Consider the following 6,995-nt stretch of genomic DNA (forward strand, 5'->3'; position numbering starts at 1 on the left):
GAATACGCCATCCCCTTTTCCTTATGAATCAGGGTGAAGTCTCTCTCAGGGAGGAGTGATAGGGAATGTCAAGGGACACACTGACAAAGGAGATTAATCAGAACTGGTTTTGACAAGCACTGTGGCAATTGGACAATTAAAACAGACATGGTGGGGGAAAGAAAAATGAACTGGGGAGGAGGGTGGAGAAAACTGTGCAACAATGAATGAACGGAAACCCAAAATCTCTGTAAATGTTCATTAAAACTAATGAAATTTAATAAAAAAAAAAGGATGTATGGAGGCAAGGATTCTGCGGCTTTGTCTGACATACTTTGGACATGTTGTAAGGAGGGACCGGTCTTTGGAGAGGGGCATCATGCTTTGGAGGGTGGAGGGACAGCGCAGGAGGGGAAGGCCTTCTATGAGGTGGATTAATTCAGTGACTGGGGTAATTGGGATGTGTATATCTGACACAGTGTGATTGGCACAGGACAGAACAAACTTTAGGGGTGTTGTACATGGGGTCGCTATGGGTTGCAGGTGACTGGACGGCACATATCAACAACAACATCATCATGGCAATGACATGGAAGAAGCAGCCTACCTCACAGGTGGTGGTGGTGGTTATTGTTTTTATCTGATGCTGTTGAGTCTAGTATGACTCATCACAACCCTGTGAACAACAAATTTGAACCCTGTCCTATCTTGTGCGAACGTCGTAATCTCTGACACGAACCCACTGCTGTAGTCACTGTGTCAATATACCTGGTTGAGAGTCTTGCTCTCATTCAACGTCTCTACTTTTCTAAGTATGATGTTCCTCTCAAAGGAATAGCCTCTCCTAGCATCATGCCCAAAGTATGTGAGATGAAGCTTCACTATCCTTGCCTCCAGGGCTGCACCTTTTCCAAGATGTATCTGTTTGTTCTTTTGGCAGTCCATGGGATATTGATTACTCTTCACCAATACCACAGTTGAAAGGTATGAATTTTTTTTTTTTACCCCCTGACATTCTGATTCATTGTCCAGCTCTCAGTGGCATGTCAAGTGATTGAAAATGTCATGATCTGAATCAAGCACACCTTAGTCCTCAAACTAACATAATTGATCCTCAGTTATTTGGAGAGGTCCTTGACTGCAGACTTTTCCCATACAGTGTCTCCTGACTGCTAGTACCAAATGTATTGATTACAAGATAAAGTTGTTGACAGTGTCAATCTTTTCTCTATATATTATGATGTTACCTATATAATAGTCCATGGAGAATTTTTTCCTTGATGTTGAGATTTAATCCCCATTGAAAGCAATATTATCTGATCTTCTGAAGCTAGCACATTAAGTCCAACTCACTTTCACCAAAGAAATATGGGAAGTCTCCCATGAGATTTATAGTCTCTGAAAACCCACTGGACCGTTAGCTGTCAGTTGCTTGTGGCTCAACTGTAATGGCAATTTTTTTTTAAAAATAATAGTTTTCTATTCATTTAGTTTTACTGTTCTCTATATTCTTTGTTTAAATATAACTGAACCTTTGGTAACATAGGAATAACTTTTTTTTTTCTCCAATCGGGGATCACAGTACTTAAATGAAAGAGAGTCAGTATCTTCTGAGTTAATCTGTTATTTAGCTGAAAGGTGACCGTAGGTTCTTACATCAGTTCAAGATGCAAAAGATTATCTCAAGACAATAGTACTAGTAGTAGCTGGCCATCATCAAGGTTATGGGTTTCAAGGTAGATGATAGCAAGATGTGTCTGGGGACAAAATGAAAGATAAGTGGCAAGTTACTGGTATAAAGTGTTATTCAGCCAAGTATGATTCGTAGCAAACCTATGAACTACAGATCTGAACCTTGTACTATCTTGTCAATCTCACAATCTCTGGCACACTCAAGCCCACTGTTGCAATCATTGTGTCAATCCACCTGGTTTAGGGTCCATAGATGAGTCTCTAATCCTCTTAACCTTTGGTAGCAAGATGCATCTAGGGATTAAACAAAAGATAAGTACCCTGATGTTGTTATGTGCCTTCAAGTTGACTCCTACTCATAGTGATCCTATGCACAACAGCTCTGAACCCTTCTCTATTCTGAGCCAGTCTGCCTCTGACACACCTACCCCCATTAGTCTCATTCGCCCACTTATTGTATCAGTCATCTCATCTCATCTCATCTCATCTCATCTCATCTCATCTCAGAGGTCTTCTCCTGAACTAACCCTACACTCTAAGCATAATGTCCTTCTCCAAGGACTGATCCCTCCTGGCAACATACCCAAAATATGTGAGATATAGGTTCAATATCCTTGCCTCCAAGGAGCAATATAGTTTTACGCCCTCTAGGATAAACCTGTTTGTTCTCTTTGCCTTCCTTGGCATGATCAATACTCTTCTCCAGCACCATAACTCAAAGACACCAGTTCTTCTTCTGTCATCCTTGGTCATTGTCCAGCTCTCTGATCCATAGCAAGTAATTGTAAAGACCATGGCCTGGACCATAGTCTCTAGACTGACATCATTGCTATTCAGCACTCTGGAGAAGTCCCTGACAGCAGATTTTTCTAATGTGATTAGTTTTTTATTTCCTTACTGGTGGTGCCAAGTGTAGTCATAATCCAATAGTAATTAAATTTTATAAAACACAATTTGTAGGAATGATTGTATGAAACAATGTCAATAAAGGAAAGTGTGTGGGGGAATCTGCATAATAAAGTTGTCAATTTTTAATTTTTTAAATTTTTTTAAAGAAGATCCTTTTATTCTTAGAAGTATTCTTCTTAAGTGTATTTATTTCTTTTTTATTTTATTATTTTGTGTTTGTGTGTGCCATCAAATCAGATCTGACTGGTACAGGAGGAGATTGTTCCTCCTTCTCCAGAAGATCATCTGGTGGATTTGAACTGTGCACCTCTGGGATTGTAGTACACCTTCTTGCCACTAGGCCACTAGAGCTCGCCCATTTTTTATTTATTTATTTTTTTAAAAAAAAGACTATTGATCATGGAACTAAGCAAGCTGAAATTGTTAACAACCTGAATCTCTTCTCCATCTATCATGGTGCTGCCAATAGGTCCAGTAGTGAGAATCTTTGTCTTCTTGATATTGAACTTCAATCCATATTGCACAATATAGTCCTTGATCTTCGGCAGGAAACACTTCATGTCCTCCTTAGTTTTGACAAGCAAGTTTGTATCATCTGCATAACATAAGCTGTTGACGACTCTTCCTCCAAGCCTGATGCCACACTCCTCTTTATAAAGTCCAGCCTCCCAAATTATCTATTCTGCACATAGATTTAAAAGCTATGGAGAGAGGATGCATCCCTGATATGCTCTTTTCCTTATTTTGAAACATGCATGATTCCTTGCTCTCTTCTGATGACTGCTTTTTAGTCCAAGTATAGGTTTTGCATGAACACAGTAAAGTGTTCTGGGATCCCCATCCTTCTTAATGTTCACCACAATTTAGTCAATGAAACACAAACAGACTTTCCTCTTGTACTTTCTGCTTTCAGCCAAGATTGATCTCTTGTTGATTATGATGTTCCCAGTGCTATGCCTTTTCCAAATCTATCTTGTATTTCTGGCAGTTCTCTGTCAATGTACTGTTCCAGTTGTTTTTGGATGATCTTCAGCTGGATTTTACTTTCTTGTCATATTTGTGATTTTTTTTTATAATTTCCACATTCTGGTCACCTTTTTCCAGAATGGGAATAAATATGGATTTCTTCCAATCAGTTGGCCAGATGGTTTTCCTCCAGACAACATGGAGGGTTGCATTTGTTTGTTGAAATATGCCAATCAATATTCCATCAATTCCAAGATAAGTACCTAGCATGGGGCAATATATGATAATTTTATGAACCAGGGCACACTGAAGAAAAATTACCACTCCCAAGTACTGAAGAACAATGATGTCACTCTGGTTACTAAGGTGCATCTGATACAGGTGTATCACTTGTTATGCATCAGAGAGTTGGACAATGACTAGGGAGGATAGAAGGAAAATTGATGCCTTTGAGCTGTGGTGCTGGAGAAGAGTATTGAATGTACCACGGACTGCCAAGAAAACAAACAGATTCATCCCGGAGAGCTACTCCTTGGAGACAAGGATTCTGGGGCGTCGTCTGACATATTTTGTACATGTTGTAAGGAGAGACTGGTCCTTGGAGAGGGACATCATGCTTGGGAGGGTGGAGGGACAGCGCAGGAGGGGAAGGCTCTCTATAAACTGGATTGATTCAGCGACTGGGGTAATCGGGATCGGTGTGTCGGAGACAGTGCGATTGGCACAGGGTGGAGGAGGGTTTAGGTCTGTTGTACATGGGGTCACTATGAGTCTCAAGTGACTCAACGGCACACAACAACAACAACAACAACAACAACAAAAGGGAAATGAAAATGTTCTCAATATTTTGGCAACATTTGGCCTTTTGTTGTTGCTGCTGTTTTTCTATGCAGTTGAGTAGGGGGCAACTTGTAGTAGACCTTTCAGCAGATTATTATACTGTAAATAACATGGGAACAAATTGTTCATTTTTCTTATGTGGGGCAGCGGTTAGATTCAAACTTTGGTTGATAGTGCAACTCCTTATCCACTCCCCCAGAGCAAGCTTTCAGAAGCTGTGTTTTCATGGGAGGACATTGCCCATATTTCTCCCTAGGAGCAGCTTATCAATTTGAAACGCCTGACTCTAGGTTGCCAGTGCAAGTCCTTACCCACAAGGCCACCAGAACTCCCTAGTGGGGAGTTCTATATTTAGAGATGACTGTGCAAATTACTCCTTTCACCACCTTTTCTAAAAATGTTATTAGTGCAAGATGCAATACAAAGAAAACACAATCTTGTTCAAGTCTGAAACACAATCTGGGTGTTTCTAAGCTGAGTAGTACAAATTTTTTCAACATAGAGGACCATTTATTTTTTTATTGCATTTAGAGTGAATGTTTACAAAACATATAGATGTTTCACTCCAACATTCATACATTGTTTCTTAATGTTAACTATAATACCCGCAGTGCCTGATTATCCTCTTATTGTGGAATGCCTTTCTCTTCACCCATGGAGAGTTCTTTCTTAATACTTCTATACTTCCATACCCACTGCTATGCTGTTTATGGGATAAATAAGGCATGTGTACATGGCTTTCACCCCAAATCTGTCATCCAAATTTTAAAAGTAAATGAATTTCTGCCATGCTGTTCTGTGAGGATTAGCTAGTTGAAAATATGAAAAAAAAATGCAAGATATTCTAGCTGAAGCTGAGAAAACTTGATACTAGCAGCAGGCAATAAGAAAAAAAAAAGGACTAAGGAAATACCTTTCTTGGATTTATACCAGGAAAAACTGGGTTGAAACTTTGCCAAATAATATGGAAGTCCTTTTCTTGGGGGAAAAATATTATGGTGAAATCTACACAAGGAAACATTCATCACATCAATAATTTCAATAGGTCAAATTCAATAACACTGATTACATTATACAAGTTGTGCAACCATTTTCATTATCTTCCAAATCATTCCATCACAGTTAGCATGAACTCTATGCCTCCAAAGGAAAAACTTTCCTTCCCTCACCTTTGGTAATCTCTGATTACCAAAATCTTTGAATTATGTCGTACAATATTTGTGCTTTGCCACTGACTTAGTTTGCTTAGCATCATATTTTCGAGCTTCATCCATGTTGTGGTGTACATCTGGGCATCGTTTATCTTTATGACTAATTAGTATCCCATTGTGTGTATACATCACATTTTATTCATGCATCTGCTTGTGGACATTTTGGGGTTTTTTGAGGGTTTTTTGCTATTATGGACAGTCTTACAAAGCACATTAAGTTTTGATTGCTACATTCACTGGTGGTGGTGGTTGTTGCTATTGTTGATTGTTGTCGAGTTGATGACAACTCATAGAGACCCTATGAACAAGAGACCTGAAGTCTTTCTATAAATATCGTTATTTCTCCAAGTTCATAGAGTTTCCATAGGCATGTGGTTTAGGACGTGGATGCCACTCCTGCTTCCAAACCTGTCTTAAACTGGGAGCTCCACCAAACACTGTCTACCATAAGCAACTGTTATGGCATTTAACACGCAAAAGGCACAAGACTCAGCATCACGGCAAACCCAGATTACCTCAGTATGGCAAACTGACAGAAGTGTTGTATGATTTAGAAATATGTTCCTCCAAGATATAGCATTAGCCCCAAGGACTGCAGGCCCAAGGGCCCAACTGAAATGAAAAACCAAGGCACTCCATGAAGTCCTTCATTCCACACTCCTTCACAACCAAACATTCCCACTGGCTCTCACCAAAGCAGAAGCACCCATCTTAGAGGATTTGGCTGCTTCTTCAATCTCCACTTCTGGCTAGACACCCATAATTGAGATTGCTGGGCTATAAAGTAATCCTGTGGTCAAAATTTTCTCAAACTGACAAATTGCTTACTATGGAAGACAAATAATTTTCCATGTTTTACATTCTAATCAGCAATATGGGAAGTTTCCAATTTCTCCAGAATATCACCAACACCTAATGTTTTAAAATTTAAGTTAAATTTTTATTCCTTTCTAAGAAAAGTGGGATGATATATATGTGGTTTTAATTTTCATCCTGTTAACAGCTTACTGAGATGATCTTTTCAATCAGTTGCTATGCTGCAGTGAGCTGAATAATAGATAAGGATGACAGAAGAATTGATACCTTTGAGCTCTGGTGTTGGAATAGTCTTGAATATCCCTTGGACTGTCAAAATAACAAACAGATATGTCTTGGAGAGGGTACAATCAGAGTGCTCGTTGGAGGTAGAAGAGACAGATGATTCCTTGGAGAGGGACATCATAGTTGCAAAGTTGGAGGGTCAGTGAAAGAAAGGAAGACCTTCAACCAGATAGACTGTTACAGTGACTGCAGCAAGGATCTCACTTCTAAGAGACGTAGAGATGGCACAGGATAGGTCAGAGTTCAGATCGGTTGTTGATAGAGTTTCTGAGTCATACTCAACTCGACAGCACCTAA

The sequence above is a fragment of the Elephantulus edwardii genome, unplaced genomic scaffold (genome assembly GCF_000299155.1).
Source record: "Elephantulus edwardii isolate Elephantulus edwardi_28Jun2011 unplaced genomic scaffold, EleEdw1.0 scaffold00336, whole genome shotgun sequence".
Classification (NCBI taxonomy): Eukaryota; Metazoa; Chordata; class Mammalia; order Macroscelidea; family Macroscelididae; genus Elephantulus; species Elephantulus edwardii.